The sequence below is a fragment of the Zootoca vivipara genome, chromosome 6, assembly GCF_963506605.1.
Source record: "Zootoca vivipara chromosome 6, rZooViv1.1, whole genome shotgun sequence".
NCBI classification, from domain to species: domain Eukaryota; kingdom Metazoa; phylum Chordata; class Lepidosauria; order Squamata; family Lacertidae; genus Zootoca; species Zootoca vivipara.
The window spans coordinates 20916019-20929799 of record NC_083281.1 but is presented as its reverse complement, the minus strand read 5'-3'; the positions used below and the strand labels follow the sequence as shown (position 1 = coordinate 20929799).

The 13781-nt window shown below is 48.2% G+C and overlaps 1 protein-coding gene and 1 non-coding gene across 3 annotated transcripts in view; both read left to right on the top strand.

Moving 5' to 3' along the window:
- Positions 1-13781, top strand: part of NECTIN2 (nectin cell adhesion molecule 2) — an 83041-nt gene that overhangs the window by 61344 nt on the left and 7916 nt on the right. The gene's annotated exons all lie outside the window — the stretch shown is intronic.
- On the top strand, positions 4793-4920 carry LOC118088034 (U6atac minor spliceosomal RNA). Its single transcript, XR_004692899.1, has one exon. It is a non-coding gene; the product is annotated as a U6atac minor spliceosomal RNA (small nuclear RNA).

Genomic DNA, 13781 nt, shown 5'->3' with positions numbered 1-13781 from the left:
GCAAGCTGTGAAATGCAGCTTGAATGTTAGCAAACAGAACGTATTCATGTTTCCCAAGTGTCGGTAGCAGCGCTGAGGTAGCTGCCAAAAGTGTGGCCGAGGTCTTCTCCAGATTATGTTTTAATCTCTTGCCTGCTGGCAAGGCCCTGCTCTAGGTTTCCGCTTTCATCCCTCGCCCACTGGTTGCCCCAATCCACTTTCGGATCGCTGTGGGGCCTGATCCACTTAAAGCCTAGCGTGAATATCGGGTTAAGTCCTTCCACGCCGACAGGGCCTGCCACCGAAGCCCATGGCAGATTCTTCCGGTTCTTCGCCACCCAGGCTGCAGCCTGGGAAAGAAGGAGGTGGCAGCTGTTTTTGCTTAGGCAATGAAAAGTGCTCAAATGTCGGACTCTGTGGAGAAAGGTCAAAGGAAGGCCACTTGGAGACGGCTCCTGATCCCTGGCTGCTTTGGGGTGTGGACCCTACTGGGCACATGAAACCCCCAAAGCCCTTTAAAAAAATGAAAGAAATAGCGTAATTCAAGTCTTGGAACGGGTGTGCGCTGTCAGCAAGGCCCTGTTTATGAATTTGAGAGGTTTAAGCCGTATCAGGCACTGGCTTTCAGACTTCCTTGCTCTGCTGGTGAGGAACCTCTAGATCAGGATTTCCCAAACTTGGGTCTCCAGCTGTTTCTGGACTACAACTCCCACCATCCCTGGCTAGCACCACCAGTGGTCAGGGATGATGGGAATTGTAGTCTAAAAACAGCTGTTGACGACTGTTAAGGACTGCAATTGGTCTTACAGGAAAAAGCAAGGGGTGAGATGGCTAAAAACTTTTATACTTTATCATTATACTTTATCACTTTAACTTTTATACTTTATCATTATACTTTATCATGTATAATGAGATAAGAATCCAATGTCTCTATTCAGACCAGGTCTCTCCATGGTTTTAAGTTTGGTAATAAGTTGCAATTCAGCAACTTCTCGTTCCAGTCTATTTCTGAAATTATTTTGTAATAAGACAGCTACTTTGAGATCTTGTATTGAATGTCCTGGGAGTCATCAACAGGTTTACCACACCTATCAGCCAATTATCCATTCCCACCACCCTTCTGAGTAATACCCCTACCCTCCCTCTCACTCACTATATATAAGGGTATGGTGATTTCTGTTTCAATGTATCTGAAGAAGTGTGCATGCACATGAAAGCTTATACCAAGAACAAACTTAGTTGGTCTCTAAGGTGCTACCTACCTGTAACTTATTTTTATTTATTTAACCAAATGTATACACAACTTGTTTCTAAGAAAACCTCTACGCCTATTCACAAAACCAGTCAAATATTTTCTTTCCAAGGTGAAAAAAAGGAAAGGAAACAGCAAAGTGGTTTACAAAAATATGAAATAAAACATAAAAATGGTTGATTTAAAACAGGTAATTGCAACTTTTCAAAAGATGACTAAAATCAACCATACCTGAAAAGAAATAACACACACGTAACTTCTACATGTTTGGATGAGCTTACTGGTACCTAAGCAAATACTGTATGTTTTAAAAAGGTTTCAAAAAGAGCATGGTGATGGTGGCTGTCTGATGTCAATAGATCCAAATAGATCTATTATAGAATTATAGAATCGTAGAGTTGGAAGGGACCCCAAGGGGCATCTAGTCCAACCCCCTGCAATGCAGGAATCTCAACTACCTAGATCTACCATCTATGGGAAGTTTAAAAATATACAGGGGCGCAGGGCATTGTATCCAATGTTCTGTGTAGACCCATTGAAATTTGAGGACGTGCCTAACTTTGCACAGCTCTGATTCGCTGTTGATGCTCAGCCCTCTTACGAGAAATCAGGCAGTTTTCCTTATAGCTGTGTTTTGGGATATTAATAGACGACTCAAGATAGCAGGGTATAATTAACCTTGTGCGGTCACAGAACCTGGCAACTTATCAGATATTGTAGGAAAATTTCCACACAGGGAACTGACCCATGGTATGTCTGGGCTCCTTGTCCTTTCGTGGACTGAATACCCCACAACTGGGTGCAGATTTCACCTGCACGTTAAAACAAGCAAACAGGGCCAGCTCCCCTGCCATTAATTCCAGTCGGCGGCCCTAAACTTGGGCAGTAGCCATTGAGAGCCTTTTGCCCCCCACAGATTTGACAAACCCTTAAAAAAAACAAACCCATGTTATCAGGCCTCTTGTGGGAGTGAGTTCCACAGCCCAACTATGCAGTGTGTGAAAAAAGTACTTTGTCTCTTCTGAATATTACAACGTTCAGCTGCACTGGATGTTCCTGAATCCTGGCATGGAGAGATAAGTGACAGAACATTTGTGCAAGTGGCAGAAAGGACAGCTTGAAGTTAAAGTTTTACTTCTTTCACCTGAGAAGAATGTACAAACAAAGGGCTCAGTTGACGCAAGAGGAGATGGTGGCCGGGCTTTGGTTACGAAATGAAACATACTGGAACCAGTGTTCCATCTGTAAGAATGAGAGGTACCTAGAAGCCCAGAACCTAGCAGGTGGTTACTTGGTAGACAGGCTCTCTGCACATGCTCAGAGACACTCCCGTGAAGCAGGCTGTGAGTGCGGAGTTAAGATTTTTTAAAAAACGTGGTTAGGCCTATTATAGAATTGTAGAGTTGGAAGGGGTCATGAGGGCGAACCCCCTGCAATGCAGGAGCACGCAGTCTCCCATCCAATTTGAAACCAGATGAGACCCTGCTTAGCTTTGCAAATGTGCTATCGGTTTTATTGCTGCACAAGTCAGGTCTGAGGGGGCCATGCATCGGAATCTGGGACAAGTGTTCAAATAATAATAATAATAATAATAATAATAATAATAATAATAAGTAAATAGTAAATAGTAAATAGTAAATAGTGTTAAAGTTGGTGGTAGCCTCTTTCCACAGCCTCTAAAACAGGGGTTGGAAATCCGGTGGCTCTCTGGATGCTGTTGGGCTCCCATCAACACCCAGCCAGCAGTCAGGGATGATCAGCGACATGTTGCTCCTGCTGCCATTGCAATAAAACTCAGCTGGAGGATAGGTTAGGTTCCTTTGGGGTTGGGGTCTCCCAGTGTTGGCAGAGTTACTATTCCCAACCTTTTCCCCCTCCTGGCTGGGAACAGCAGTATCAAGAAGAGTCGCCAGCAGAGGAGGGAAGATGAACACCTAGCGTTGCCAACTTTCATAGCAGCCACTGCTGCTGTGCCTTTGATGGCAACTGTGCATGAAGCCATTAGCAGTGCCAACGCCTTTTCTCCTTATTCTAAAAAGCTTCACCTGTTTTCTGAGCACTCCACTGCTGTGGCCTAGGCAGTTATTACTTTCCCGGCCAGTCAGCATACCCTCCTATTCTGTATCTGCGGCAATATCCAGAAGGCCACAGGTTAGATATTTCGCGGAAAAGTTTCCATGGATGCCTTGGCTTCAGATCAAGACCTGTTGCAGCTTGTTCCATCGATAAATCCTGCTATGTATGATGTCAGTGTCGTCTCCTGCTCTGCATAGATATATTTCTGAGTACCAGAGGCTGGAAACAGCAGGAGAGGAGAGCCTTCTTGTGCCCCAGGTCCTGCTTCCAGGTTTCCTGCAGGCATCTGATGGAGAAAACGCTGGATAGCTCAGTTGGTTAGGGCATGATGCTGATAATGCCAAGGTTGCAGGTTTGATCCCCGCATGGGACAGCTGCATATTCCTGCATCGCCGGGGGTTGGACTAGATGATCCTCGGGGTCCCTTCCAACTCTACAATTCTATGATTCTATTATTCTTACCTTTGCCCCGTTCCTAGCTTGTGGCACAGCTATTACAGGCACAGGACTTCAGTCAAGGAGGAGGAGGAATGCAGGGATAATAATGATAATGAGAGAAACTGTTTGCATATATATTGTCTCAGTCCTCCTTACAGTAGCTCCTGGGGTATTATCATATTGCAAGTGAGCAGCCTGAGGCTTTCAAAAGCGCCTTTCCTGAGGCCAGGCAAAGGCTTTTAAACCTCACCTTCCCGGCTCTCAAAATTCAGGTTCCCGGCGAGCTATTATGCTACTCTGGCGCCCTTCAGCCAACCTGCTAGGGATGCGGGCATTGACTCTGGGGAAGTAAGATAAACTCGTTCCTCGGAGACTGAAAGTGCGGCTAAGTCTCCTCTTTTGTCTAGTTTCATGTAAACACCAGCGAAGAGATTCCCAAGGGTGGGGTTGATACTCAGGGAACCCTTCCCGTTAAGGAAATGCAGCTGAGAGGGATTTTATTTAAAGGGCAAAGTGTACTCAGAAAGGGTGCGGCTGTTGACCCAAACAAAAAGCCCAGTTTTTGGTTATATCAGTGGAAACGAGCTTGCGAAACATAATAAGGAGGGGGGGGGGAACAGAGGCAGGCCAGTGGGGCTGTTTACATAGAGCAGCGGTGGAATTTGCTCCCCCAGGTGGCAGTGACGGTCACCAACTCCGAGGCCTTTAAAAGGGTCTTAGACAAATTCACGAGGGTTAAGGCTGTCAGTGGCTACTAACCACTATAGCTGTGCTCTGCCCCTGTGGTGGTCGGAGTCAGTTTGCTCCTGTATGCCAGTTTCTGGAAACCACGGGAGCGGAGAGTTGCTCTTACGACCCAGGTCCTGTTGTGTGCTTCCCACGGGTATCTGGTTGGCCGCTGGGAGAACAGGATGCTGCACCAGATGGACCATTGGCCTGATCCTGCACCGCTCGTATTAGGCTCTAGGTCAGGGGTTTCTCAAACTTTTTTTCCTCGGGGCCACACTTTTGGAATGGAAATTTCCTCACTCCAAAAAATGCACTGGAAAACAAAAAGGAAAGAGCGAAGGTTAGCTCTCCCCTTGATAAGGATGGAAGATGTCCTTGTGACCTGTACGACATGCATATGGTTAAGGTGTTACCACTTACTTTGTGGCATCTAGCCAAGTTTATTTCCCCTCCCCACAAGGTGGATAGCTCAGTTGGTTGAGCAATGAGACGTTTCATCCCTGGGTTGTGGGTTTGAGCCCCACATTGGTTGAAAGATTCCAGTTCCTTGCGGTCCCTTCCAGCTCTACAATTCTATGATTCCAGTGCTTGAACTGTAACACAGAGCGCAACTTCTTCATAATATGATCATGGGGTGTGCAGAAAGTATAAAACAATGCAGCTGCGTAAGAACAGGAATCATTCGCAGAACCATTCCCTTGATTGCTCTGGAATTTTCCCGCCACACTTGCCATCCTCTCTGGCCCACCCCAGTGTGGTATGCCGCACCCTTTGAGAACCACTGCTCTAGCTTCTCCTCTTTTCTTGATACAATCCGCACTGGGAGACCTCTGCCACATCGCTTCCCCATGGTCCCTGCACTTTTCTCCTGAATAGGCCACCGCTAAGAGCAATGCCATGCGTTGGGCAGGTGGCCTTAACAGCCCCTCAACCGCTGGAAATCTATGGTGTGGGGGGGGGGCACTCTCCTGCAGTGCTACACCTGTGGGGTTGCAAAAGCTTTCCCTGTTGAATTTCCGCTTGTGCAGCTGCCAACGACACAGGAATCCTACTGGGGCGGGGGCGGAGAAAGTAAAACAGACTGGCATGTAGATTCGAAAAGGTGGTGCTTATCCACCCTGCAATTTAATTAACCATGGTGGAACGGACTCGCGCCTGCGATTCCCTAAGGCTAAACTGTGGCCTTCAATCGGGATGGGTACATGGCACTAGGCTTTCTCTGCAGCAAGCAGGGGCGGGTGAGAGCGAAACTGGACTTTGCATGGGGGCGGGTGGAACAGAGATAAGATAAAACTTTTGTTCCCAGCTCTTTGGAGCATGAGAGAGCCTGGGAGAAAGTGGGGGAAGGGAGAGGGAGAGCGGGGAGGGTGACTATTCCAACAGGCTTTTGTGAGGTGTGGGCTGATGCCCGGGTCTTTGTGGGCGGCGGGGTGGTGGGGGCATGAGCGGGAACCGAGTGGCGCAGATGTGCCGTCATCCCTCTGGAATTTGAAACCTCCCGTGCTCGGCTAGAAAAATCGCCTGCGTTCTCCCTCCCACCTCGCTTCTTCTCAAAATCACTCTCCTTCCTTGAATGGCTAAGTTTCACTCTCATGCACGCCACCCTCCCTGACCCCCCCTCCTCGGTGACCATTTCAAAATCACAGCTCATCCCTGACTCACTCATCCCTTCCCTTGCCTCTGCCCTGCATCATCACATAATGAACAAGCTCCCCAGACAGGTCCTTCTGACGGTGCCTTTGGAACAATTTCAGCATCTGTTTCCTCAGTTCGTATATATCAATATCTGATAAGGGGGATGATCCTCCCCAGCGGTACCTGATTGGCTGGTAAAACTAGGGCCTTCTCTCCTGCTTTCGGCTCAGACGCAAGACTTTGTCTGAACCGCAGCTTACCGAGGTTCTGTCCTGGAAAGAACTGGCTGCCCAAAACATCGTCCTGCAATGCAATATGAGATATATAGAATCCCTGAACCTCACTGCTCACTCCCAGGATGGTGAAAATGGTTGGCATCCGTGCCCAGCTGGTGTCCACAAACAGAGATAGCTTCTTTAATTGCTAGGAAGATCTGGAGGTCTTTATCTTGTTCTGCAACCCTTCCACCGCATCAAAGATTCCCCAGAGTAGCTGACAAATACCATAGAGCAGTGTTTCCCAAACTTTGGCTCTCCAGCTGTTTTTGGACTACAACTCCCATCATCCCTAGCAAGCAAGGACCAGTGGCCGTGGATGATGGGACTCATAGTCCCAGAACAGCTGGAGACCCAAGTTTGGGAAACCCTGCTGTAGAGCAACTCCTGCATGAGGAAAGGGACTTTTTGGTTTAGAGAAAATGCAAGTAAGAAGGGTAGGGTATAAATAATAAAAGAAGAAGAAGAAGAAGAGTTTGGATTTGATATTCCGCTTTATCACTACCCGAAGGAGTCTCAAAGCGGCTAGCAATCTCCTTTCCCTTCCTTCCCCACAACAAACACTTTGTGAGGTGAGTGGGGCTGAGAGACTTCAGAGAAGTGTGACTAGCCCAAGGTCACCCAGCAGCTGCATGTGGAGGAGCGGAAACACGAACCCGGTTCTCCAGATTACGAGTCTTCCGCTCTTAACCACTACACCAGGCTGGCTTGTTTGTTGTTGTTGTTGTTGTTGTTGTTGTTGTTGTTGTTGTTGTTGTTGTTGTTGTTGTTGTTGTTAGGTGACAGGAGAGAAGGCTATAAAAGTATGCCAGGCATTGGGGGAAAGTTTTTCTCCCTCTCTCATAACGCTAGAACTCATGGACCTTCAGTGGAAGATACCAGACGGATAAAAGGAAGTCCTCCTTCATGCGGCGCATAGTGAAAACTGTGGAACTCTCTGCCACAGGAAGCAGTGATGACCATCAACTTGGGTAGCTTTAAAGGAGGCTTGGACAAATTTGTGTAGGATAAGACCATCAGTGGCTGCTAGCCATGCTCTGCCTCCACAGCTGGAAGCAGTTACTGGAAACCGCAGGGTGGGAAAAGTTGTCTTCTTCTTGGGTCCTGCTTGCAGGTCTCCCACAGGCATTGGATTCATAACTGACAGGTGCTCAGCATGACTTGGGCACGCCCAGTATCCCAGGTTTTTTTTTTCTGACCAAGCACTGTGACACAGTCCAATTTTTCAGACTGGGACACCAAGGGGAATCGCCCAGCAGAAAATGTTGGTGAAATAGTGTGCCATGCCTACCGCAAGAGCGACAGCTTGTGCAACCAATGCAGCTCTTCCTGTTTTAATAGTGCCTTGTGGTGCCAGTCAGATAGGTGCGGCACTCTCTGAAAAACAATGAGCAAAGATGAGGAGAAAGGGTTAAAAATGACTGCACAGTTGGTCACCAAAATTTCGCTCTTACACATTGGTGAGGGCAGGTGATAGTTTCACTTGTGGGCACCTACTGTGGACATACCATTTTTTAATTTTATTTTTGCAAGTCAATCCCCCCCTTAAACTTTAAAATCTTTACATATGAATTCCAGAATCCAAATTTGTTAGACATTTCTCTTTTTCTTCCTGCCTTTTCATGCTGTTCTTAATCCCATCCTGTTTATACACTGCTTTCTAATAAATTATAATTCTTCTAATTTCAAGTATTTTAAATATTACCAGTTTTCTACCGCTGCTCATATTCCAAGTTACTGTGAACATACGACTTGCAGGCTGCCTGTTCTTCCAATAACAGAAGACGGACCATCTCTGGCCTGGCTGGGCAGAGGCAGTGCAAGGCTCCTCTCCACCTGCCCTTCATTGATTGTCCCTCTGGACATACTTTAGGGGACCCCAGGCCAGGTTCCTCATGGTTCCTTGAAACCCTCAGCCCTGCTCTCTGTCTCCTTCCCCCATCGTTCAGTGAACCCCCATCATTCACTGAGATCAGCACCGAGGGCCTTCTGGCGGTTCCCCCACTGCGAGAAGTGAAGCTACAGGGAACCAGGCAGAGGGCCTTCTCGGTGGTGGTGCCCGCCCTCTGGAACACCCTCCCTTCAGATGTCAAGGAAATAAACAACTGTCTGACTTTTAGAAGACAACTGAAGGCAGCCCTGTTTAGGGAAGTTTTTAATGTCTGATGTTTTATTGTATTTTTAACATTTTGTTGGAAGCTGCCCAGAGAAACCCAGCCAGATGGACGGGGTGTAAATAATAAATTGTTGTTGTTGTTGTTATCACTGCACGGCCGGGCTGTGGCCAAGACGTCTGTGACAGATTCTTTCGGCTGGGCGGGAGTGGATGAGTGGGCTTGATCAAATTGCATCTTCTCTCTCTCTCTGCTTTTTGTGATCCTTTTTGTGATTTCATATTCCGGATGTGTGGCTGTCATATTCCCCCGCAGTCATAGGCATTTATAAGCTCGGAACAGTCTAATCCTTTAAGCCTCCCCGAGTAAGAGAAAACGTTTCCTCCTTTCACCATCTTCCCACGTCTTCTCTCTCCTTCCTTTTCTCGCTTCCTCCCCTCGCTCTTAAAACACAGCCTTGGCAAACCCAGTGTCCCCCCCAGATGTTTCGAAGCTGCCCTCCAAAAGATCGGGAGGGCGCCAGGTTGATCAAGCCTGCTCTAAGGGAGGGAGGGCAACCCAGATCTCGCAGGCTCGCTTCCTCCTCTTTGTACCCACGCCAGGAAGTTGCTCTCCCTCCCCTCCTGGATTTGGGCATCCTTGGCTGCGCCCAACTCCTTGGCAGCAGGGCCGGCGTCGAAAGGATTCCTTTGGAAATCTGCTCCTCGGCTTGAAAATAATAATTTCGAGTGCCGCGAAAGAAAGCCATGCGCCGGCACTTGCTCCAAGCTGGCCCATGCATAATGGATGGGGCTGTGGGTAATTATGGGTCCTCCCAGGAGAGCCAAGGAGGGGATCAGTTAGTGGATGAACACGGCAAGCTGGCAGCGAAAAGATGGCACGCGGAGGTCTGCGTTTCACCTCTCAATCTCGCACCTCCAGTGCTTTTGCCTCCCAACATGAAGGGAAGGCGACAGATGGCCTTTGCTGGGAAGGAAGGAGTTGGCCGCAGTTGCCCTGGATCTGGGACGGTGGGGCCAGAGAAGCCGGCGACTCTCCAGCTGTTGTGGAACTACAACTCCCATAAGCCTCAGCTGTTGGTTGGAGATGATGGGAGTTGGAGTCCAGCAGTGCCTGGAAGGTCAAAGGTTCCCCAGCACAGGTCTAGAAGGAATGAGATTTTTTATTTAAAAATCCGCATGCTGCCTTGTGTTCCTGGCAGGGAAAATGGCGCCGTACCAATAAATATATAATAACAATAATAATATATCAATGGTGGGGAAGCCTTTTCTGCCTGAGGGCCACATTCGCCTCCGGGGCCACATTCCAGAAGAGCAAAACTGGGTGGAGCAACAGATTATCATTGCTATTTCGTCTGTTTATATCCTACCCTTCCTTCTGAAGGAAGCCATAATACAAGAGTCTTGATCTGAAGACAAGAGGTTTCTACATGCAACCATGCATTCCTCTCTCCATCCAGGCAATGAAGAGTCTTTATCGCCATCCAAAGATACCTGGATAGCTCAGTTGGTTAGAGCATGGCACTTATAACGTTTTCAAACATGGCCAGATTTGATGAAGTGACCATGCATGAGGGCCGACCAAGATGGTTGAGCTTTTTTTAGGATTGAAGTTGCTGAGCTTTTTTTAGGATTTTAGCCCAGGACATATACTGCCACAGGGGTCGGATTAGGCCCCCCCAAATGGACTTTGGGCATGCCTGGCCTAGGGAGTATTTTGAGGTTTGCAGGGCCATATTTGACCTCTGGACCTGAGGTTCCTCACCCCTCCTTTAATTAGTGCTGAAGATTGCCAAATTCCCCCTTGTCTCTGCTCCTGTGCCTGTGTGTGCCACTTGATCAGCTGGCTTTCGAAGTGATTCTGCTGATCGTCCTGCCATGAAAAGCTTTGCTTTCAGGTTTCTGCACTTTGGGATGCTATTAAAGGCACAGCAGCAAGATGGGTCAGGGTTTTTTTTTAAAAAAAGTCTGCTGTCGACTCTAATTTCATTTAAAAGTGCTCCTCATGCGTTGTCTCATTATCCCCATGTACATTATTTTCACAGTTCTGTGAAGTAGTAGTTACTACCCCCATAATGCAGAAGGGAGCTGATGCCGATTTTGTGCAAGGCCACCCAGTGACAGAATGCATGAAGTCTGAACCAGAAAGAGAGAAACATACATAAAAATTGAGCCCCAGGTAGCCAGGACAAATGTTCTAGTCCTGATGAAGTTTCCACTGCAAGGGAGGGCACAGGAGCACACTTTCTCTGTGTGTTGAGGGTGCGTATGTGTGTTTTGCTACCTTTCCTTTCCTTTCCTGATGGGCCTTGTGCGAGCTTCTGGCATGTGATGGGCAGAGCCGGGGTGCCCTGTGCCATGAAAAGCCCCAGAGCGTCTGACGGCAGTGACGAACGACAGGGGTTGTCGCCTTCTTAAGCAGGCGGAAATTGAGCAGTGGGCACTTTGCCTGGCAAGGAAAAGAGATGCAAGCACACACAAACACACATGCCATCATTTCCTTCATTTCTCCCTGGTAGGCCAGTAAAAAAGTGCAGTCGCAGAGACCCAACACTTAAGAACATAACCTATGGTGAGTCAGGCCCACGTCCCATCTCAGACGCGGGTGGCACTGTGGTCTAAACCACTGAGCCTCTTGGACTTGCTGATCGGAAGGTCGGTGGTTCGAATCTCCAAGACGGGGTGAGCTCCTGTTGCTCTGTCCCAGTTCCTTCCAACCTAGCAGTCTGAAAGCATGCCAGTGCGGGTAGATAAATAGGTACCGCTGCGGCGGGAAGGTAAGAGTTGTTTGAACACTCTCTTGAAACCCTAAACGCGCCTACTGGCCAAAAAAGGTCAGTGACCTTAGCTTAACCGCTGGACCTCGTTCTTTTTTCCCCCTTTCAGAACAGGGGCCTGTAACCCGGAAACTTACCATGCACCTCTGTGCGCATGCATGCATGCGCGTGCACGCACACACACACTGAATCCACCAGGCCTCACTCTCTTCAAAGTGCTGAGGAGAGATGAAAGGCAAAATCCCAGCATTCATCCCCTCTCAGGGCTGCCTTCACCCTTATGCTTAAAACATCAATTGTGTGCCGAAGAAAAGCTGCGCATTACAGGCCATATGAATTATGCACGCTGAGCTCATTCGCCTCCATACATCTCTATTTTGCATAATTTATATCACTCCTTGCTAACCGCGGTGAAAGGAAGGCAACCTGGCTAGCGGAAATCCTGATCTGCGCCTTCCGAGATTTTGTCAGCGGTTCACCCCTACGCTTCCGAGTGTTGAGAGCTAGAAACCTGCAGCCATTTGTTGCGTCACAAACAATTCAGGACGGGAGTGGCAGATATATATACCAGTATTTGTTGAAAACTATGAGGGCTGAGATTCTCCTGGTGCCGATGTGCCTTATTTTGCACAGGGCAGCTGTGCGATGGATGACGTCACCCTGAACGTCTTTGCTTTAGTTTGTTGATGCTTTTACTTTGCATTTTATCTCATGAGCCGGCGCATAAATTTAATAAGTACTAGAATAATAAATAACAATGCAGCCCTCCCTAATCAGTAGATTGCCATCCCTAGAACTAGTCTTGGGTCTTGGGGGAGCCTCTTGGTGTTCCCTCCCTGCTCTTTTCCCATGGCCGGGAATTCCAACTTGGAAGAATGCTTTGCCCTCATCCTTTCCCAAAGGTCCAATCCCTGAAACTGCAGCGGGATGTGTGCGGTGGGGGCACCAGGGGAGAACAGAAACCGGACTGCTTGTGTTCCCTCTGTGGTGTGAATCACAGTCCATTCAACCTTCCTATCTGCCAGTAACTAGCACAACTCCCCTGCAATTGCTAATCTGCAGCGTAGAATTAAGGTGCCACCTAGTGGTTGAAGATTGGAGAGTAAGAGAAGTAATAATAATAAAAAACACGATCTAGAATCCCAGCCAGTTAAAGCCCTGCTCTGGGTTTACATGAAAACATAAGGAGAGCCTGCTGGATCAGGCCTGCAGCCCATATCATCCAGCATCCTATTCTCACATGGGATCACCCAGGTGGCCGTGGGAAAATCTGCAGGCTTGACCTGAGCCCAAGAGAGACCCTTCCCTCCTGCGATTTCCATAAACTGGTATTCGGAAGCTTTGCTTCCTCTGGCTGTGGAAGCAGAGCACAGCCGTTGTGGCTGGCAGCCACTGAGAGCCCTCTCCTCTATGAGATTCAGGGCTGTGTGTTTATAAGAGCCATGGGACTCTTAATCTCAGGGCTGCATGTTCAAGGCCCACGTAGGTCAGAAAGATCCCTGCATTGCAGAGGGTTGGACCAAATGACCCTCGTGGTTCCTTCCAACTCTACGATTCTATGATCACAATTCAGTAGAAGCAATAACGGGTCTTGTGACACCTTAAAGATTTAGACATGTATTGGGGGCATGGTGCTTTGCGGACTAGAATCCACATCATCTATTGCATGAATTGTTATCTTCGGATGGGAGGAATATATATATAGGCACATGGGCAGAGGTGGGGATCCTCTGGCTTTCCAGATGTTGCAGAGCTCCAGCTGCCTCGCAGGCCCAGTTTAGCGTAGCCAATGGCCAGGAATGATGAGAGGGCCGCAGGTTTCCCACCCCTGCCACAGAGAGGTTGTAAACACCGGCTTGAAAAGAGGTGAGCCCTACTTGGCTAGCTGAAATCTCAGAAGCAGCAGTTGCTGAAAGAGACTTCCAATAACCAGAGGCCTTGCCCCATCCCCATGTTTGTAGGAAATTGTGAAAAGGAAAGGAAATCACGCAAGCGCTCTCCCTCCCTCCCTCCCTCCTTTTTTTGCGTAAGTTACACAAGTCGCTGAATTCACCTTTTCCTGTTGCACAGTTTGGATTCCTTGGTTCAGGATTTATTGTTTTAAAGAATGATTTTCATCTGTGAAATCTACTTGGTGGAATTGGGTGACTCCAGGGACAGATGACAGTTGTGTGGCCATCACCCTTAGGCCTGCTTTTTAAAATGCGTTTTGGTGCCAGCTCCATGCAGACTTATCATTTGACCTGGGAAGGAGCCCAGAAGGGGGGAAGCTGCAGCCCTCTTGATGTTGTTGGACTACAACTCCCATCATTCCTAAGACCATAAGAAGATCTCTGCTGGATCAGACTAGTGGCTGGCAGAATCTGGAGAGCTACAGCTTCTCTGCTCCTGGGTGCCACAGTGGTGGATTTTCTGAATGTTTGAGGAAGGTTTTGATGTCTTGCGTATGTCAGAAATGGGAAACTTGTAGCCTGCCACATTTTACGGAACTACAGCTTCCTTCACCT